The 22,341-nt window shown below is 46.9% G+C and overlaps 1 long non-coding RNA gene across 2 annotated transcripts in view; it reads right to left on the reverse strand.

Annotated features, from left to right (window-relative positions):
* Positions 1 to 22,341, reverse strand: part of LOC144306662 (uncharacterized) — a 102,869-nt gene that overhangs the window by 40,794 nt on the left and 39,734 nt on the right. For both annotated transcript variants that reach the window (XR_013373757.1, XR_013373758.1), the window contains exons 2-3: positions 9,218 to 9,291; positions 3,700 to 3,909 (exon numbers count right to left, since the gene is read on the reverse strand). This is a non-coding gene — a long non-coding RNA (uncharacterized LOC144306662). The remainder of the gene's footprint in view (positions 1 to 3,699; positions 3,910 to 9,217; positions 9,292 to 22,341) is intronic.

Here is a 22,341-nt window from a genome sequence, read left to right on the forward strand (position 1 = left end):
AATATCCTCAGTGTTACCAAACCATTATTCCTTGAATATGAATAGATTCATTGATGTAAGTCAGTTCAACAAATATGTGTTGAGCACCTAGTATGCTCAGGATAGAATGACCAGGCCTGGGACAGATAGCAAGCTAAGTGATACCCTAGGGCACACAGGAACACCTCTGCAGCCACCTATGCCTCTAAAGCCGAGTGGAAGGCATGGCTGGGAAGACACCAAGAAGACTTGAGTCTTAAGTCATAAAGTTGTTTCCTTGGAAACCACCGTACTGAAATGAAAGTACCTGCTATCCTGGTGACTGGAACCACATGTAAAATCCATGGCCAAACCATGTCAATGAGCCTTATTTTCTGCCTGAGGAGTCCCACTCCCTAGCTGTGGATGGGGGGGGTGGGGGGGTGATGAGACCACCTGAGAGGTGGTGTGGTCTGCAAGGAGACACGATGGGCTTGAGACTTCCTGTCTCAGGAGGTGATCTTCAGGTTGAGTTGTTCAGTTGTTGAGTGTCTCTTGATAAGCAAGTGCCCCAGACCAACCCTGGACCCTTGTGTGCCTCCATTTCCCAGGAAAGACCCAAAGAAGAGGAAAAACCCCTTTCTTTTGCATCCCCAGGTCGCATAAGGATAAGGAAGGAATGCCTGGTGAGGGCCTTGTGCTCAGAAGTTTTGTTGTGATAAATAAATCATGCTGAGTATTGACACCATTATTGATGATGGCTGGGCTCCCATAGCACTCACCTAATTGCTTTTCTAAAATTCCTCCCCAAAAGGGCATATTTGGTAAAAAGCAAAAAGATAAAGCTAATGGAGAAATGGAGGAATATGAAGACCGCCCCATTGGGATAAATCCAGGAGTTTACACCAGTAATCTGACAGTAAGGGCCCAAATACCTGATTGATTTTAGATCCTGTTCCAGACACTGCCCACGGCAGCCCCTGCAGCCCTGACAGCTGGACTCATCAATGCAGCTAAACAAATACACTGCCTGGTACGGTATGATCTATAATCTCGCTTTATATCTCTTATTTCCATTCTGGACACTATGCACAAATTCCATTACCTTACGCTCTCCTCAGAGATAGACTGAGTTTGTCTGGGGTCCAGTTTCATCATTCCTATATAATATACAAGAAAGGATCAGATGGACTTTACAATACGTTCCAGCCCAAGTGTTCTTCATAAAGCCAATCATAAAGCTCATGGCTTTCATGCCTTATCACCTTCCATCCTCACAACTACCCTTGATCACAAGCACTCTTTTCATTCCCGTCTTACAGATGGGGGATCTATGGTGCGGAAAGGTGAAGTCAAATCCTGTGTCTTTCTGATTCCAGGGTTCGAATTCTTAGCTATCATGCTGAATATTGCCTGTGATAGTTCATTTTATGTGTCCACGTGACTGGGTCACAAGACGGCCAGACTCTGGTTAAGTGTTGCCTGGGCTGTCCCTGTGAAGGTTTTTCCAGAAGACATTAGCATCTGAATCCATAGCCTCATGGAAGCAGATTGCCCTCCCCAGTGTGGGTGGGCCTCATCCATCTGCTGGATTAGATAGAACAAATAGATCAACTGTTGTCCCAAATAGAACAAAAAGGTGGAGGAACAGGGAGCTCTCCATCTCTCCCTGTCTGACTCTTAAGCTTGATCTTCTCCTGTCTTGGGACTTGGACCAGAACTGACACCATTGGTTTCTCTCATTGTCAGGCCTCTGGACTCACACTGGAGTTGCACTCTCAACTCTCCTGGGTCTCTGCTCTTGCACATGGACTGTGAAACTTCTCAGCCCCCATAATCACATGAACCGATTCTTCATAATAAATCTCTAATTAGATACACATACAGATGTAAATTGATCCTGTTGGTTCTGTGTCTCTGGAGAACCCTGACTAATACACTGCCTCTCAAGCAAAACTCATCCTTTGTGGTTCTTTTTTCTAAGATGAGGATGTCTTAATAAATGGATAAAAGCTTTTTAAAAAGAGAGAGAGAATTGGGAAAAGAAATTCCCTAGGCTGAGGATGATGAAATGAGGGGCACCTGGGTGGCTCAGTTGGTTAGGCATCTGCCTTTGGCTCAGGTCATCATCCTGGGGTCCTGGGTTCGAGCCCTGTGTCAGTCTCCATGCTCAGCTGAGCGTCAGCTTCTCCAGAGCTCTGCCCCTTCCCATCACTTGTACTCTCTCTTTTTTCTTTCTCAAATAAATAAATAGAAGCTTTAAAAAAAAGGCGGGGAGGGTGATGAAATTAGAAGTTGGATTGACAGTAGTGTCACCCACTGACCTAGTCAACATCAGCTGCTACGATGTTAAACAGCTTCAACATAAGTTCATAACTTTTAGCAGTGAAATTCTGAGTTAAGATGGCTTTACAGAATTTCTCTTCCCAATTCTCTCTCTCTTTTTAAAAAGATTTTATCCATTTATTTGAGAGAGAGAATGAGCATGAGAGAGAGCACAGGAACGGGGACCAAGGGAGAGGGCCAAGCAGACTCCCCCATGAGCAGGGACCCTGAGTCAGGGCTCAATCTCAGGACCCTGGGATCATGACCTGAGCCAAAGGCAGATGCTTAGGTGATTGAGCCACCCAGGACCCCCTCTCTTCCCAATTTTCCCAATTCTCAACACAAGCAAGGGAAAAAAATTAAACTGGCAAAAAAAAAAAAAAAAAAAAAGGAATATTCCAAATAGCAACCAAGGAGAAAATGAGTATAACTCAAAAAAAAAAAAAAACAAAAAAACACACATCTCAAAAATTGGAAGCCAAGGCAAGGAAGAATGTAGCATGGATCACAGAGCAGAGACCCAGCAGAGCCAGGTGGTCAAGCAGGCGCCACACGGCTCCCAGAGCCACAATTGTGGGTCCCCCAAATCCTGAGAGCCAGGTTAGAAGAAGAGCTGTCTCTGTCCTCTTCTGACAGAGGAGTAGAGGAGTCAGTTGTGGATGAAAATGGGCAAAACAGGGAAGTGGGTGAAGTAGGGCCTGACCTAAAGCGCTGGGGAGCGCACATTGCTTTAGGGCAATAACCTGAAACCCTCAGCACAGTTCCAATAGAGCGGGTATGCCCTAACCATGTGCAGTAGAGCCTGTCGCCACGTGGTGAACGCAACTTCCTCTCATGAAAGAAAGTCTAGGTAGTCCAACACGTATACCAGCTCACGTCCATTGAATGGACCTTCCCTCCACACCTGCAATTCTCTGAGGCAACAGACAGGAAAGTCCTCAGGCCTCAAATTGCTCATAGAGAGAAACAACTTGGTCTCAGAGAAGGAAGGAGAAATGTCAAGTTATCCTCTTTAGTTCAGAGCAAACAGAAGGTCTGTGGAGAGCTGCCGGGGCACGCGGCCGATGAGAGAATGGCTGGGCAGCCAAGCAGACACATAGCACAAAGAACAGGGTGAAGGACAGGGGGTGGGGGGTGGAGGGGGGGTGGGGGGAAGTCACCAAGACTCCCACGACGGGAAGATAAAACAACCAGGCAAGAGGAAAGGGAGACCGCACGCCTCAGGAAACGGCAGGTGAACAGTGACTCCGTGGAAGGGTCCAACACACATCACACACCAACGAGAGCTGTGGTTCCCAACCAGGACGTGACGGACAGACAGACAATGCAAACTGGGACGATGTAAAAATAGCTCTCTGGTTGCTGGGGCTGCCCTAACAAGGCATCACCGACCGGGGGGGCTTACGCAGCACGAACCTGTTCTCCCACAGTTCTGGAGGCTGGAGGTACAAATCAGGGTGGTGACCGGGTTGATTCCTTCTGGAGGCTCAAAGGAAGAATCCTTTCCAGGCCCCGGGGGTTGCCAGCAACACTGGGCCTTCCACCGTCGACGGTTATACGACTCCAACATCTGCCTCTGTCCACGGCCCTCTCTCCTCTGCGTGTCGGTGCCGAAACTTCCCGCACCTTACAAGGACACCGCTCCCTGCGTTAGGGCCCAGCGTAACCCACCGTGACCTCATTAACTTCACTCCATCTGCAAAGACCCCAATTCCAAATAGAGTCACATCCACCGGGGGGCTAGGACAAGGGCCTCTCTTTTTAGGGAACTCCATTCAACTAGAAATAACAATATAACTGGACAGAATGAAGAGGAAGAGGAAGAGAAATGGAAGCACTAGGAGAATGCCAACATCCTCATCTTCATTCGGGAAGAGACGACCAGGGATGTCCTGAAATCCAGACATAGGGTTCCGGTGCGCACGCGTGTGTGTGTGTGTGTGTGTGTGTGTGTGTGGACAGCTCTAAAACCCCAAACTGTGAGTTTTCCCATAAACTCTTCTATTTAGAGAATATGTACTCAAGAAACACTTACTTAGGGTTCAAGCACTTCAGTTTATTTTTGTTCTTTTATAAAATAAGTAAAATTTAAATGCAATGATTTTTGTTCTTTTCCCTTTCATTAGTCTCAGGTGTACTTTTCAATAATCCATCAGCTGCATGTAGCACCCAGTGCTCACCCCATCACGTGCCCTCCTTAATGCCCATCACCCCGTTACCCCATCCTCTCACCCTCCTTCCTTCCGGCGACCCTCAGTGTGTTCCCCAGAGTCAGGAGTCTCTTGTGGTTTGTCTCCCTCTCTGATTTTTTCCCACTCAGCTCCCCTCCACCCCTTAGGATCCTCTGCACTATTTCTCATATTCCACATATGAGTGAAACCATATCATTGTCTTTCTCCGATTGACTTATTTCACTCAGCATAAGACCCTCTGGTTCCATCCCCATTGATGTAAATAAAAAGTAGCCGTCCTTTCTGATGGCTGAGGAATATTCCACTGCACATGCAGACCGCCCCGTCTTCATCCATTCTTTCCAACATTCTAGTGACCACTCACGAGGTTGCTGCAGTAAGCACTTCTATCACGACCTTCCTCCCTGACAACCTCCAAGACCACGAGAAAGCGTCTAAGTCGGAGTCTGAGTCATATTTGAGCCACCGCAGCCAGCAGCGTGCCTGGTACACAGTTGCTAGTTAGTAAGTGCTCGCTGCATTGGATTGCCGTGCTGTTAACTATGCAGAGTGTTGCACCAGATGTCGTCCAACCAAACCAAGACCGACGTGCCCCCTGGAATCTTGCACCTGTACAAGTGCATGGTGCCCGGTCTTCAAAGACTACATTTTCATTTCTCTTTTCTCCCCAACACCCTAGTTCTGGGAGGTTGATCCCAGACACAGCCGTGGGGGGGTGCAGGAGCGGGGGAAGATGGCCCTGTTGTCCTAGATGGGCTGACCCCGTACAGGAAGGGAAACGTGAATCCCTTCTTTCTGTCTGGAATGTATTTTGTGTCCCCTGCTCCAGGCTCCTATTCTCTGGCAATGTGGCCACCCCGTCCACGACAAGAGAATCTGCCGGAAAAAAAAAAAAAAAAAGAGAATCTGCCGGGAAAGAGGCAAGGGTGAGCCGGGAGCTCCTTGGGCTCAGCACCTTCCCCGAGGCACTGCTACCGCTGCAGAACCGGGCCCGGGCCTGGGATGAGCAGCCGCTGCTGCTGCGGCCAGAGGTGGCCAGCTGTGCAGACCGATGGGCAGGTGGCAGCAGGCCTGGGCCTCCAGGGTCCGCCCTCCCCTCCACGCCAGCCCACCTCCCACTTATGTGGCGGCACCTGAGGCTGCTCGGGGCTTAGTACAGACACGCCTGCACGCGTGGCACTGGCATTCGCGGTCACGAACGGCTTTTGGAAGGAAAACCGGGGCTGAATGCCTCTTGCTTCTTTATCCCTCTCTCCCTCCCTCCCTCCCTCGCTCTCTCTCACTTGCACCCCAGCACCATCAATATCCTGCTCCATCACAGATTCGGGGCCTGACAGGCTGTGCTTGCCCGGCCGGTGCTAACTCATCCGGGGGCCCGGGACAGGCCAAGGCTCCCTCTGGCCGGAAATGCCCTTTGGTCGAATCTCGGACTCTGGCTTATCTCTGCTCCCATCAGTTTCCTTTTTCCTTGCCCCCAAATGTCATGTCGTCGGTCTCCTGTGCCCTGCCACCCCGGGGTCCCAGAGAGGCATTAACACAGGCGTGGGTGCGGGAGCAGCGCTGTCCCTGGCCAGCATCAAGAAGCAGCTGCTGAAAAGGAGGAAGCACAAACCCTGCTGACCGAGGGCAAGCTCTGGAGCCCAAGAACACACTAGAAATAGCTGCCACCCAGAAGGGCATATTCTGTGTCCAGCTTTGCTTTGACTTCGTAATTTTGTGACCTAAGAAGCACTACGGGGGTGCAGAACAGTAAACGCTCATTTAAATTCCTTCCTAGAATGCCAGCTGTCAGGCGATGGAGGTTTCCAGCTGGCTGAGCCTGGGAGATGACCGCTTTCGACGACCTCTAGCCACGGAGGAGGAGACAGAGGAGGAGACAGAGGGATGCCCGGTGGGCCGCGTCTCCAAGGTCAGCCAGGGCACAGGGTCCCACGTGTCAGTGCAGGGCCATTTTCCCGCCTCCTCAAGGTGTGAGCGCTTTGTGCACCACCATCCGAATGTGAACGCGGCCACGCACCTTCCTGGGCAAGCCCTGCGGTCTGGCACAGCTGGCCGACGGTGATGCCCACAGAGAGCCCTGTTTGGGGACAGCGGGCCGGCCACCACGCTGCAGCCCGCGGCCTCCGGGGATGACGGGCCGAGGCTCCCACCTGCCTCTCTGTGCCAGTTCAGGGGCAGGGGACAGACAGGATGGCCTTACCCGGGTACCCTGGGGGAGGCCACGAGCAGTCTGGCCTTCTGCATCTTTAGGCCACCGAGCAGCATGGTCTCCTGGGAAGAGTCCTCCTCCTAGCCTTGTGGCCATCTCTGCAGAGACAGTGCTTGGCTCCCATCGGCTCTGCTCCCTTGTCAGTGACGTGAGGGCGGGGGGCAGGAGTGAAGGGTGACGAGGTGGGGAGATAGGAGAGGAGGGGGGTGGCTGTGTGATGGGGCAAGGAGCCGATGTGAGGGCAAGAGGCTGAGTCTGGCCGCTGGGCTGTGACTGTGGAAGCCGCAGGTTCCTGGAGCTCAGGGCAGGGCTTTGGGGAGCACCGGCTCACAGACCAGGGGGAGAAAGGAGGGACCAGCAGGGACTCCAGGCCCGTGTGCCCAGGGTCTCCCAAAGGAGACTGTGCATAGGGGCCCCTGCTTTGACGCAACTGTGGACAGGAAGTAGTCACCTGGGGGAGTAAGAGAAGACCCCAAGGTCCCTTCTATAAGGCTGCAAGGGCCCAGGACCGTAGACTCGGGGTTGAGAGCCACCTTTGTGGCCATCTGCCCGTTCGTGCACATGTCAGACTGTGTCCTCGATCAGGGTTCTTCGAACCACGGCAGGAGGGTGCCCCTCTCCCTGCAGATGAGCTCGTCCACACGCGTCGCCCTAACTGCTGAGACGTTCATCACATGGAGTCAGAAGGGGCACCCGTGTCCTCTAGCCTTTTTTTTTTTTAAACCTCTAGTCTTTATTCTAATCCTTCCACATGATTCTCAGAAGTCAGATCACTAGACCTTTGTAACGCATTCACGGGCTGTGTGCGTGCGTGTGATGAGCGGGAACTCCCACATCGTCCATATGTATGATCCTGGCGACTACAAGCAATTAGCAAGCAAGCCAGTGGTTTGTTCAGTTAGAGGGTATCCGTGACTAATTCAAAAACCGTGTTTTTGTTTCGTCAGTCTATTTGAACGTATGAATCCTGAAACAAGCCAAAAACACAAGCTCAGCCAACTCTTCCAAAGCTGATGCTGGAAATATTAAAACAAGCTCAGCCTTTTCCCAAGATGCATCCCCCATCTTCAAGAACGATGGATTTTGTTCAGGTCACTAAGCCCAGAACCTTCCAGTCTCCCTTGATGCCTCCTTCTCTTGCACCCCGGCGCCAGGTGCGCAGGACCCCTCAGCACTGAGCCCCTGTTCTGGCTTCGGTGAGCCCTCCAGGTCTTCCTCAGCCTCCAGGCCCCAGCTCCGGTACAAGGCTGCCTCTCCGGCCCACAGCACAGGGCCCTGACTCCCTGAGCTACCGCTTGGCATCACCCACCCAGGGGCCCCCCCTACGCACCTCAGAGGAGCTGGCTTTGGGTATGAGACTTTCTTTGTGCACCAGCCAGCCCTTCTCTTCACCATTCACCTACCTAACTCCTTGTGCCGGAGCCCAGGCCTCTTTGAGACCCCTCCCCATAGCTGTCGGGCCTCAGCCCCTCCTCACTCCACGTGGGGGCACCCTGGGCTTCTCTTCTCTTTCTCAGGGTGACCCCCTCCCAGGTCTCCTTGGACTCCCTCTGTGCACTGATGGCCTCCACCAGGGAGAGGCCCCACCTATGTCATTTGTGGCTGCTTCTCCCGTAGCTAGCACAGTGCCTGGCCTGCACGAAGCGCCCAGGGCATGCTTGTGAGGGAGTGAGCGTCCCCTGGTCTTTACTGAGTGCAGCTCAGATCCCCGCGGAGCCATGACAAAGGAATCCTAAAATCCCCTTCCATCCTTCCCTCCCACTCTGTGTCCTGGAACAGGCTACACCTAGCAGACTGACGCCTCTTCTCTCCTCAGGCTGGAACATTCCCAGCATGAGACCCTTGCCCACAATAATATGCACTGTGTATACGTACTCTGCATATATAACATCCTAGTACACAATACTGTTCGATTTTATACATTAACTAAATATATAAAATTAAATGGTAGTGTTATTTAATATATAATGCTTCATAATAAATTACTGAACTGTAGGCTATTACACATGATATGTTAATATAACAACATAGCAATATATCGTACATAGCATATTAACATAAAGCATGATCGTATATGTAACCATTGAAATAATAATGCATCACATATATCATATAAAAATGAGCTATAACCTAATCATTTATTATTACCCATTACTGAGTGTTCGTATATCACAATTTAACAAAGTATGAACAACTACACGTGTGTACGTGTGCGTACATAAGAACAATACCCTCTACATCCTTTCTGGGCCAGCTACTCTCCCAGACACTCTGCGTGGAGCGTGCACCACTCCACTGACTGTCCACCACAGCTCTATGAGCTCAGCTGGTCTGCACCTCGCCCGCCCACTCAGGGAGACTGAATCTAGCCTGAGCCTTCCCTTCATGACACCAGTCCTTTCGTTGTGCCCCTTTGCTGCTGAGCAAGCCACGGAGTCTGTCCCCTCGTATATCAATTAGGACACAAGTCATAACTCCCAGGTACTTGGGAAGCACATCAAAAGCCAGAGGGAGGCCTGTTCCTTTTGTTTACCTGCAGCACAGGAGCTGGTCCATAGCTGGTCGGGTTGGATGACACGGGGCTCCCACAGCAAGCTAACACTCCATCTGGAGAGTTGATACGTAAACATGTGAGTGATTCATACATTTCTTGATTGTGTTGTGCTGCAGACGTTAGCTTGGCTAAACCTCAGGTATAGTCACTGGATCCATTAGCTGGTAGGATGGTCATCTAGCCTGTTAATTTGCTCATAACACGGAAGTTCCACCCAAATTCAGACTTAAAGTACAGGTCTGATGGGTTGTTGACATGGAAGGGGCTGGCTCCTCTCTCTCTCTCTACCTTGTAGAGAATGTCCCTACGCTAACAGATGAGATGTCATTGCCCAGGACTGCACCAGACCCCCTCCCCCAACTGTGACTGGTCCCACAGTCACGGAGGGTCCCCACTGGTCCCGCTGACTCCCTCAGGCCACTGGGATGGGCAGCAGACCTTCGAGGACTGCAGTGCCACAGATGGGCCTCCATGCACATCACTCCCCGCCCTGGCCCTGTGTCTTTCTTAGTTCCTCTTCAGAGAGCTCAGAGAAAACTCGCCTCTTTCTCACCAGGAAGCAAGGGCAGCTGGAGGCATGAGGGTGCTCCAAGAAAACTAACGTTTTAATGGAATTTAATACCATTCAATATCTACATCGAGGAGGAGCTCAGCGCCGCTCCAGCCTCTTCCTTCCTGTCCCCTCCCGGCAAAGCTCAATCTCCACACCATCATCCCAAGCAATTCTGCTCAGCCCACCCCCTCCAATTTATGTATCGAGCCCAGAAAACACACCAACAAAAAGCCCACAGGGACTGGATCTGCATTCTCTAGAAAACACTTGAGCCAGCACATTGGAGAGGGTGGGGCTCACCCCTCACACCCAAGTAAATAATCGGGAAATCTTTCCAAGCACATTGGGCAATAACCCTGAGTCAAGTTCTATAGGCAAATGTCATTTTTCTCTTCCTCGTTACATTTCTCCAACGGTGATAGTGGTTGTTGGAGGCCAGACTCCCTCAAAGCAGAGCCTGAGGCCAGGGTTTGTGTGCTTGTGATTTATTCAGGGTGGGGAGAGTCGAACAGGAAATGGGAGGCGGCCACAGTGGGCTGTAACACTGCCTCAGCCTGTTCTTCAGATCGATCTAGAGTGAAAATTACTCCTTGGACTTTGCCCTCTGTCAAAGCAGGGGACCTGGGTTTTCATACTCCTTCCCTAGAGAGCTGTTGCTAAAGCCGCCCCCCCACCCCCCGCCGCCACCACCACACATTAGTGGGACTGCACATGCAGGCAAACCTCTCTAGTCCCCCCGTGGGTTGTCCAGGCACAGGGGCCAGAAGCAAAGCACAGGGAGGCCGGGGCTTGGGCACTCAAGAACAAGTGGGCCTCTGGGGACTTGGGCAGAGACCAAGAGTGGCCGCTGCTGTGGCCCATGTGGAGTGGCACTTCGGGCAATTGCTGCCCAGCTGGGCCGCTCCTTAATCTGGCTCTGCCAAGAATTGGGGATTAATAGTTTACAAGAATCCAGTTAACCCCGGCATCCTCAGGTAACCCAGATGAGCCTCCATGCAATCTGTGTGTGTGTGCGTGTGTGTGTTATGGGGATGGAACATGTGCACACACACGCTCCCGACTGCCTTCAGAGCGCAGCAGAAGAGCGGCCAGTAAATGCTGGATTTCATCTGCTAACGGCTTTGAGAAGCGTCGCCCAGGTGGGAGTCGGCTCCTTCCTGCTCCACATCCAGTGTCTCACCGTGCGGCATCACTGTCCCTCACGCTGCTTTTTCCTGTGCCCACCCCTTAGAGCTTCTGTGTCTGTTTGCAAAAGAGCATCTGTTCCCTGAATCCTGTTTCCTTTTGTCACTGGCCTTGTTTCTTCCTTTTCATCCAGAGGATTTATTTCTGAATCCTTTCCTGGAGCATGCACAATTTGTATACAAACCCTTCTCAAACCCTTCTCACAGGTTCCTGGAGGCCGTGTTCTTGGCCAACAAGGATTCTGATCCTCTGGAGCAGTGGTCCACACTTTATAAGGCAATGAGCTATCTGTTTCTAGTGATTATTACAGCTTCTCTCAATTTCACTGTGGCCAGCCCAGCGCCTGCTGGCTGGGAGGTGGATTCCTACCTCTGAGACTGCATCTGACATTGGGCATTGTGAAGATGCCACAGAGAATATAAGGAGCATATTCTAGAAGCAGATGGCCAGCTTTGAGTCCCATTCCTACCACTTGTTAGAGGGGGGAGTTAGCTCACTTTGCCCATCTGTCAAATGGGGGTAATAATAGTAACTACCCACCAGGTTCTTCTAAGAAAACAAGATCATGCGAGATTAAGTGAACAACACAAAGTCTGGAACACAGTTAGCATTCCAGAAATTAGTCGTGGTGGGCGCAGTCACAGAGGCCACTGTTCTTATTATTGTGGGGATCGGCCCAAAGAAGAACATCAGAGAGATTCCCTCTGGTTTTGTGAACCAAAATCAAATACATTGGCTGGTCATTGGCACTGGGAGCACTCAAATCCCAGGGGCAAGCTTGGCTCCCTTGCACGTTCTCTTGGTCCTGTGAGCAGGAGGCATTCAGTGCATGGCAATGCCCAATAACAACTCACTAGTTGGAGCTGCTTCAGGTGGAAGCAGATGTGTGTGTGTGGCTGTGTGTGTTGCAGTCAGAGTTGTGATTAGCTATGGGAATTGAAAATAAGATTTCAGGGGCACCCGGCTGGTTCAATTAATTAAGCATCTGGTCATGATCCCAGGGTTCTGGGATCCAGCCCCATGTCTGTTGGTCCACTGGGCTCCCTGCTCAGTGGAGCACCTGCTTCTCCCTCTCCCTCTGCCCTTCCCCCTCACTTGTGCTCTCCCTCCCTCTCTCTCTCAAAACAAATAAAATCTTTAAAAAAAAAAAAAAGAAAGAAAGAAAGAAAGAAAGCTTGACTAATATTGATTAATTTGATATTCCTCTGGGTTTTAAGACAACGGGTTACAAGACAGAATCAAGCTCAAATTGGCTAAAAGCAGGAAGGAGTTCATACCTTTCAGCATTATCTTCTCTCTATCCGCTCACCCAAACTTTCTTTTGTTTTAACTTTTTACTTTTGAGTAATTTTAAATTTACCAAGGAGTCTTAAGAATAAAGCCAAGAGTTCTTATATATTTTCACCCAGTTATCAATTATTTACATTTTTTCCGTATTTACCTTATTACTCTTATCTAAGTGCATATGTATATCATTTTTTTCTGAGTATTTTGAAAGTGAGTAGCAAACACCATTTGCCCCTAAATATTTCATCATGCATTTTGTAAGAACAAGAATATCCTCTTACATAACCACAGTACATTTATCAAATTCAAATAATTTGACATTGATACCAATGTACTATGACCTGAGCGGCAGCACATATTCAATTTTTGTCACTTCTTCCATTAACATCCTTTACGGATATTTTTCCCTTGATCCAGGATCCAAACAGGACCACATAGTGCCTGTAGTTGTCATGTCCTTTGTCTCTTTTTATCTAGAACAACGTTCTTATCCCTTTTTGTCCTTCAAGATACTGATTGTTTTTCAGCTTAATTGAGTCGTAACTGACAATACTGATATTTTTGAATAGTATAGACCATCTCTTTCAGGAAATGTCCCCAGTTTGATTCTATATAATATGTTCTCAAGATGAGTTGTAGGTTAGACATTTTTGGCAGGAACATTATTCTGAGTGGTGTGTTCTCAATGCATCCCATAGGGAGGGACCTGATATCAGTCCCATTATTGTATATCGTAACTTTCTCATTGGTAGGGTAGCACCTGCCAGGTTTCTTGACAAATCGCTGTTTCAAAGAAGAAATCTACTGTGGTTTAGAGATGTGCGGCATCCATCCATAAATTTATAGATTTAACATAATCCTCCAAAATGTGCTAATAACTTTCCTTCCTTCAGAAATAGACAAGCAGGTTCAGCCAAAACAAACCAGTGAGCAGAGCCCAGGAAAAACCTAAAACAGAAAAATGAGGAGGGATTGGTCTCCCCAGATTTTAGAACCCATCATAAAGCCTTGGTAGTTAATACAGAATGGTACGTGAATAGACGAGGGTCCAATGCAACAGAAGAGAAAATCCAGAAATAGACCCAAATCTACATGAGATGTTCCATTTGACATCATGTGACAAATATGGTTACTCTAATCAGTGGGTAAAGGCGAACTTTGTAACAAACAGGGTTGGGACAAGTGGATAGCCATTAGGGAAAATATAAAGTTGGAACCATGCCACACCTAGTAAAGTATATCAAGGCAAACTCCAATGGGTCAGTTTTAAAGGTAAAAAATAAAACTGTGGAGGTATTACGAGCAGGCATTCTCTGACTGTGCTGGGTCTCCTCCACTTCCCACCCCCACCCCGCAGAGTTCCGATCCACTCACCATCCCTATTGTCCGCTGTGAAAGGCTGCTCGCATGGATGATTCCAGTAGGATCCTGCACCCTCTGGCCAATGGGGAGCCATGGCAGGACACAGGAGGGCCCGAGGGAAATAAGGGTAGGGTGTTCACTTCTTGGCTTCCTCTTGTAGGCCACTGTTTCCCCAACAGACACAAATGTTCTTCTCTAGCTGGCCTGGTCTACACAGCTCTCTCTCCCTCTGGGCTGTAATAACCCCTCTGCTCATTGCCCCCTGAAGCCCAGGGGTAATGACACCTCTATTGCTCCTAGGCCCTGATTCTTGTACTGCCCTTGAGGGGTGGAGGCCTAAATCTTGCCCACACCCCTTGTAACTAATTCCTTTGTACATAAACTCTTCTGGAATTATCCTAATTGGGACTCTGATTAGGACTCTGATTGATCCAATAACCTTGGAGTAGATTGGCATATCTGTGTCTCAAACTCCAGAAGCAACGGGGAAAAAAGCTCATAATCGTGACTGGAACCAAGAACAATCACCTCTATATAGAAAATGTCATCAGAGCACAACACAAAGAAAAAAGACAACTAGGGGAAGCATTTGTAGCTCATGACACAGAAAAGGATTTTTCTCTGAAAGATGTGACGAGCTGCGAGAAATAAAGAGTAAAGCCATAAGACCAGTAGGAAAATGGGCAAAGGTCGTGAGCAGTTCACAGGAGGAGAAAGTCCAATGGTCCTAAATATGTGTGAGCACTCATAATCACAGACATGAAAATTAAAACTCCACGAGGGCACAATTTGTCCTTGGTCAAATTGGAAAACTTCCAAAAGTTTGACAAAACACCCCACTGGCCAAATGCTAGGGAAGCAGATGCTGTTCGTCCTCAGTGGAAGCCAGGAAGGGTACAACTCTCCCTGGAGGTGTCGCCATGGAAACTTCAAATACGCTTCCCCTTTGACCCAGCGACCCTGCTTCTGGAGCTACGCTGTATCTGATCGGTATGGACTACATCTGACAAGACCAGTCCTTGCAGCATCGTTTATGATAGTAAAACACCTGGAAACCACCCAAGTGCATTCCTGAGGAATTGGCTAAATAAACCTACGATTTATTCACACCCTAGAATAGCCTGCCCCTGTAATATACATGCAATTTAAAAAAAAAAAAAAGAGGAAGCTCCATGCGATCTAAAATAAAAATATCGCCTGGACACATCAATAAGTGAAAACAGAAAAATGCAAAAGTATGTAATAACGTGGTATGCTAACTTTGCGGTAAGAAAGTAGGAAACAGGAACATCATTTCTGTCTTCTTGTGTTGGCGGAAGGATGCCCTGAAAGGATACCCAAGAAACCAACGACGGCAGAGCCTCGGAGTGGAGGCAGGAGTGGGTGGCTGGGCGGCAGAGGAGGAGCAGGATTTCTCAGCGCCTACCTTCCTTGTTGGTTCCATTTTTGAACAATATGAATGCGGTGCCTGTTCCAAAAGATGAAGAAGATAAAAGAGGAGGGGGGAGGAGACAGAGAAGGCTCAGATGGAGAAAATGAAAAGGAAGACCAGGAAGTAGACAAAGACAAAGAGGATGGGGATGGGGATGGATATGGAGAAGTGGGAGAAGTTAGGAGAGCTGCAGGGGTGGGGGGGGAGAGGTTAGGAACATGGCTTGGGAATAAAAGAGACCTTGGCTTGACCCTCGGGGCTTCTGCCCTCTTGCTGGCCGCATGGGCCCACCTCTGGGAGCCGCAGCGCACCTGCTGGGTGAGTGCGGAGAGTAGTAGGACTTCGCGATGGTGCCGCGAGGGCCCAGTCCAGTACCGTGGGTCCAGAGAGTGCTGACTCATGGGAAATACGAGACATTCTTGTTTTGATAGCTCTCAGGCAGCTATGCTGAAAGGTAAGAATTTAATTGCCCGTGTAAACTCTTTTTACCGAAAATTCTCCCTGGAAAATGAAATTACTGTCTTCCAAATAAATACCGAGCCTTCTATTTCCAGATGCTTTGCTGAGGGCTCTTTGCTCTGCTGCGCTCCCATCATTTAATTAGTCTCCATTAAGGATACAGGATGTCGAGGCACAGGCTTCACTCTCAAGAATGCAGGGTGTCGGGGTTTCCTCTCTCTTTCCATTCTCCCCACCCCCCTGGCTCCTCTCTCTTCCTGTCGCCTCTCCTCCTCCTCTTTATTGTCTCTCCGTTTTGGCTTCTACTTTCGCCTCCCTTGCTCTGGGCCCCTGTAGTCACAGATGACCTGGATCTTAGAGACAGAAGCGACCTTAGGAGACACCAGCCCAACCCCCTCTTGTAGCAAATCTAAGGTTAGAGAGAACAAGGGTTGACCCACGGGCCGCAAAGTAGAAAGAGGGGAGGGGGCGAGGAGGCATCCCCCCCCCCCCCCCCGCACTGGGCCTGCTGGGAGGGCTCCCTCTCCAGCGCCTTGCCCCAGCCACCCCCCAGCCACCCATCCAGCTCCGAGGAGCCACCCATCCAGCCTGGGCCATTGGCTCCCTTTGCAGCGCACCGTTTGTGGCATTCACTGCACCCTCGGAGCACTACCTTTTCTAAGTCCCCGAGCACCTGCTCTTGCAAATCAGAAGCCATTTCTCCCAACACTACCGTCTCCGAAATTCCTTTCTCTTTGCCATGTCCTTTTAAAAGTCATCAAAGTGATAAAGTTCACAATTAAAATCAAAGAGAATAAGCCTTGTGATGAAAGATGGTACCTTGAACTCTTCGCTATTCCGGTATTTGCAGCCCTAATTCTAAATAATATCATTGGATCATTATTTCTTGGTTTATTGATTTTAGACATTGTCTGCTGATCTCCTGTCATGAAAACTGCGTATTACATCACCTTGGCACTCTGTCTCCTGTCCCACACACTCCCACCTTCCCTTATTGGTCACATCAATCATCTGCACTTACAATATCATGACCAGGAACTGTGATTTAATTCATTCCTTACACATATTTTTACATTTATTCCCCTGGATCTAATGATAGCTGTCATTTCTAGAGCCAATCATATTTTTTGTTTGCTTTCTTTGTCAATTCTTCCCAAAATCCTCAACAAATTATGAAAACCTTCTGAATATTGTTACCCACGTGGCCGAGCATATCAGATATCTAACTTAACTATCCCATTTTTTTTTCTAGGCTACATCTCTCCCAGACCCTCAGTCCTCCTGCCTCCGTCAGGGCCGGGAGCATCAGTCTGGCTTCAAATTCTCTGGTCTGGAGTCAGCCACCTCTTCCTTGGTGCACCTTGTTTCAAGAGCACATCTTCTAATAACTCTCATGAAATTGCTCATGAGACATCAACATTTTTCCACCACGCACATCTGACAAGTGTCTTTCTCCACCCCACCTCTGGACTGATCATCGGTAAGTTGAGAATCATTTCTCCCTGGTCCTCTGGCTTCTACTACAGTTTTTGAGAGGCCCCCATAACATTTGGATTCTCTTGGCTTTGCATGTGACCATTTTTTTTTCCTCTCTGGAAGCTTTCAGGGCCTTCTCTTCTTACTGGTGTCTACGCATTTTGGCAATGTGCTTTCTTCATTCATCGTGCTGGCCATTTCATGGATTTTCTGTCCAGAAAGTTATGTATTTTATAGATGACCTCTATGCTTAAGATTTGCATACTTTATTTTTCTTTAAGATTTTATTTATTTATTCACGAGAGACACACAGAGAGAAGCAGAGACACAGGCACAGGGAGAAGCAGGCTCCCTGTGGGGAGCCCGATGCGGAACTCGATCCCAGGACCCCGGGGTCATGCCCTGAGCCACCCTTACTGCTGAGGTGTAACTTATGTAGTAGGTTATATTAGTCAGGTGTAGGACTCCGTGATTCAGATCACGTATGCAGGATGAAATGCTCACCGCAAGGTCCAGTTAATGTTCATCACCATAGAGTGACAGTGCTTTTTTCTTGCGATGAGAACTTTCAATATCTACTATTTTACAAACTTTCAAATCTACAGTACTGTGTTACTGTGTATGTATAGTCACAATGCTGGACATTATCTCCCCAGCACTGATTTACTTTATAAGTAGAAGCTTGTACCTTTTGACCACTTTTGCACTTTTCCCCCACCCCTGCGGCCCTCACCTCTGGCAACCACCAGTCTATTCTCTGTAGTTATGAGCTCGGTTTCTTTTTTTTTTACTTTTCCTTTTCTTTTCTTTTTCTTTTTTTTTTTTTTTTTTAAGATTCCATATATAAGTGAGATCATACAGTATTTGTCCTTTTCTGTCTGGTTGACTTCACTTAGCACGATGCCCTCTAGGTCTATCCATGCTCCTGCAAATGGCAAGATTTCCTTCTTTTTTATGACTGAATAATATTCTGTTGTGTGAATATATATGACAGTTTCTTTATTCAGCCATTGATTAATTAAAAGCTCATGTTCTTAATTAAGATTCTGGAGTGGTCCCCTGGAGAATTATAAAAGGGGTCAGAGAGGAAAGAAGGAAGGATAGGCCACCAGCTGCTAGAACGAGATGTCTGCGTGCCCTTGGTGTCACACCCCAGACTTGAGATTATTTTGCTTTCCATTCTCACTCTTTCTGCGCCCATAGGGAGACGGTTAGTTTCAATCTCCCTGGTAGACGCAAATGAAAATCTAGGCTCCTGGATGCTAGAAAAAAGTATTTTAAGATTCGACGTTTCTCCACAGAATACAGCAAAGATTCGTAATCCATAGAATACCTTCTTAATGGGCAAAAGGTATTGCGTTCTCCTGCACATTTGATTCTAAAACGTCATTTTTCCGGAACTGACCACTTCTCCAACAACCACAGAGGCAACCCCGTGGGTTCTCTTTCCCTTTTGGGGGTGACATGGCACTCCTTCGTGTAAACATGAAGAGTAAACAACAGCCAACTGGGTCCCTGTGGATTTTCCCCACCAGGTGAACTTGATCCTTCTAGCTGATTCCCACTTAAGCTACCTATTTCTTTTTCCATTTCGGTGCTACAAAAGTGAAATAAGCATTCTGGTTTCTCGAGTGACACAAAGGCCTCAAATGAAGAAGGACTACTCTTGCTGTAATAGAAATGTGGAGAAAATGGAGGTAAATATTTCCCTGATAAATGAAACCTTCAATTGGATTCTCCTTCCACAATTAAATTTGCTAGCTTAGCCTCCTTGTTTTGCAATGCAGTGATTAATGCATTAAACCAATTAAACTCTAAGTAACTCTTCACATTTGTTTGCCTATTTTTTAGAAGCTCACACACAGAATTAGTCTGAACCAGAGGTGTAATTTATTTGTCTACAATGTTGAGTCACCGAGTTCCCTCGGGGTATCTTTCCACTGGTTCTTTCTCAATCTCAATGGACTATTTTTTTTTTTCAAAGCATGTGGTTTATTTAGAAACAGGTTACTCAGCAAGAACTCAAGGCATCCCATGTTTTTTTTTTGTTTCAGAATGTGCTCATATGACTTAAGAAACGTCAAAACTATGCACTCTGTGCCTTTGCAGCTCTGCATTGGTGTGCAGCGGTGCATGTTATTGCTGGCCTTGCTTCATCAGAGAAATCAGAAATGGCCACCCTCTCTGGATGTGCCTGTTCATACTGGAAAGGTAAAGTGAGAATACAGGGGTGAGAGTCTACACACACCATTTCAAGTCCATTAAACTTCGTTTTAAAGTTTTATTTTAATTCCGGTTAACATACGGTGTTCCATGAGTTTCAGGTGTACAATATAGCCATTCAACAGGTCCATGCAACACCCAGTGCTCATCACAGCACGTGTCCTCCTTAGTCCCCATCACCTATTTCATCCATCACCCATCCACCTCCCCCCATACCTCTGGTGACCATCAGATTGTTCTCTATCATTAAGAGTCTGTTTCTTGCTTTGCTTTCTCTTTCTTATTTTCCCTTTGCCTGTTTTGTTTTTTAAATTTCACATATGAATGAAATCATATGGTATTTATCTTTCTTCGTCTGACATATTTCACTTAGCATAATACTCTCTAGCCCCATCCATGTTCTTGCAAATGGCAAGGTGTCTTTTTTATGGCTGAGTAATATTCCTGTGTGTGTGTGTGTGTGTGTGTGTGTGTGTGTACATAGCACATCTTCTTTGTCCATTGATCATTCAATGGACATTTGGGCTGCTTCCATACCTTGGTTATTGTAAGTGATGCTTCTATAAACACAGGAGTGCGTGCATCCCTTTGAGTTGATGTTCTACATTCTTTGGGTAATACCCAGTAGTTCAATTGCTGGATCATAAGGTAGTTTCATTAACTTTTTTGACAAACCTCCACACTATTTTCCACAGTAGCTGCACCAGTTTGCATTCTCACCAATAATGCACGGAGGTCCCCTTTTCTCCACATCCTCGCCAACACTTGCGTTTCTTGCATTGTTGATCTTAGCCATTCTGACAGTTGTGAAGTGGTATCTCATTGGAGTTTTGATTTCCATTTCCCTGGTGATCAGTGATGATGAGCACCTTTTCATGTGACTGTTGGCCACTCCTATGTCTTTTTTAGAAAAATATCTATTTGTATCTTCTGCACATTTTTTAGCTGGATTTAGGATTATTTGGTTTTGGGGTGTTGAGTTGTATAAGTTCTTTATGTATTTTGGATACTAACCCTTTATCAGATATGTCATCTGCAAATATTTTCTCCCTTTCCATAGGCTGCCTTTTAGTTTTATTGGTTGTTTCCTTCAATGTGCAGAAGCTTTTTATTTTGATGTAGTTCCAATAGTTCATTTTGCTTTTGTTTTCCTTGTCTCAGAAGACATTATTTAGGAAAAAGTTGCTACAGCCCATGTCAAAAAAGTTACTGCCTGTGCTCTCTTCTAGGATTTTTATGGTTTCAGGTCTCACATTTAAGTCTTTCATCCATTTTGAATTTATTCTTGTGTCTGGTGTGAGAAAGGGGTCCAATTTCATTCTTTTGCATGTGGTGTCCAGTTTTCACAGTATCATTTGTTGACAAGACTTTTCCCCATTGGATATTCTTTTCTGTTTGTCAAAGATTAGTTGACTATATAATTGTGGGTTTATTTCTGGGTTTTCTATTCTGTTCTATTGATCTATGTCTCCATTTTTGTGCCAGTTTGTGCCTGTTTTGATCACTACAGCTTTGTAAGAGAGCTTGAAGTCTGGAATTGTGATGCCTCCAGCCTGCTTTTCTCCATCAAGATTACTTTGGCTACTCGGGGTCTTTTGTGGTTCCGTATAAACTTTAAGATTATTTGTTCCAGTTCTATGGAAAATACTTTTGGTATTTTGATAGGGATTGCATTAAATGTGTAGATTTCTTTGGGTAGTACAGATATTTTAACAGTATTTGTTCTTCTGATCCATAAGCATGGAATGTCTTTCCATTTCTTTGTGTCATTTTCAATTGCTTCCACCAATGTTTTATGGTTTTCAGAGTACAGATCTTTCACCTCTTTGGTTAGGTTTATTCCTAGGTATCTTATTATTTGGAGTGTAACTGTACATGGGATTGTTTTCTTAATTTCTCTTTCTGCTGCTTCATTATTGGTGTGTAGAAATGCAACAGATTTCTGTGCATTGATTCTGTATCCTGTGACTTTACTGAATTTGTTTATCTGTTCTAGCAATTTTAGGGGGGAGTCTTTGGGTTTTATCTGTATAGTGTCATATCATCTGCAAATAGTGAAAGTTTTACTTCTTCCTTACTAATTTGGATGCATTTTATTTCTTTTTGTTGTCTGATTGCTGTGGCTAGGATTTCCAGTACTATGTCGAATAAAACTCGTGAGAATGGACGTCCTTGTCTTATTCCTGACCTTAGGAAAAAAGGTTTCAGGTTTTCTTCATTAAGGATAATGTTAGCTGTGGATTTTAAAGCTATTAAACTTTATGGCAGTGCATCATTAGATAATATGTTATCTGAAGTTCAAATGAAGGGTTTTTTTTCCCTAAACATTTACTTAGCTTTTGGCCTTAAGCTAAAAGAAAATCAAAGATATACATAATTATTAGAACCCAGATATCAAGATCAGTTTTTTTCTAGACTGACAACTCTTCTCGAATATTCATGAAACTCTATGGTGCACGGCCAAGAAGACATCAGAACTCAAGCCTCTGGTCTGCTACTATTTACGATATAATGGCGGATGAGTGACTTACCATTCTGGGCCTCAGTTTCCTGATCTATAAAATAGGGGTAATACCTGATTGGCTTACCTCACAATGTTGTGTTTGGATTCAAATGATTTCAAGCCTGTGGGGCCCTTTGCAGTGGGTGAGGTCATCCTGCCATGGAGCATTGTCATGTGGCTTTTTAGTATTGTTCTTTAAAGTCTCCTTAGAGAGGTCTGCAAAAGGACCCTGTGGTGCAGGGAGAAATTATCAGAGTGCCTAAAACTTAACTCTCAACTTTTAATTTCTCTTTTTTCCGCATATTTGTGGAGTGTGCTGTGTGCTGTGTGTGTGTGTGTGTGTGTGTGAGTGTGTGTGTGTGAGTGTGTGAGTTTGTGTTTGACGAGAGACTGGCTAGCTCAGCATCAGTTCCAAGCTTTTGCTGGTTTGTCTTCCTGATTGCAAAGCGTAGAAAGCTGAAAAACGCTTGCTGGATCCCTCATGGCTAAGGTTCCACAGGTATTTGAGCTTCGTGTATGGACCATGTTTCTCATTTCTATAAACTTTCACATCTGCCCTATGTGCACAAACTGAATGAGCCATATCCTGGACAGCCCAGTGATATGCCTGAGCCACCTTGTCT

The sequence above is a fragment of the Canis aureus genome, chromosome 37, assembly GCF_053574225.1.
Source record: "Canis aureus isolate CA01 chromosome 37, VMU_Caureus_v.1.0, whole genome shotgun sequence".
Taxonomy (NCBI): domain Eukaryota; kingdom Metazoa; phylum Chordata; class Mammalia; order Carnivora; family Canidae; genus Canis; species Canis aureus.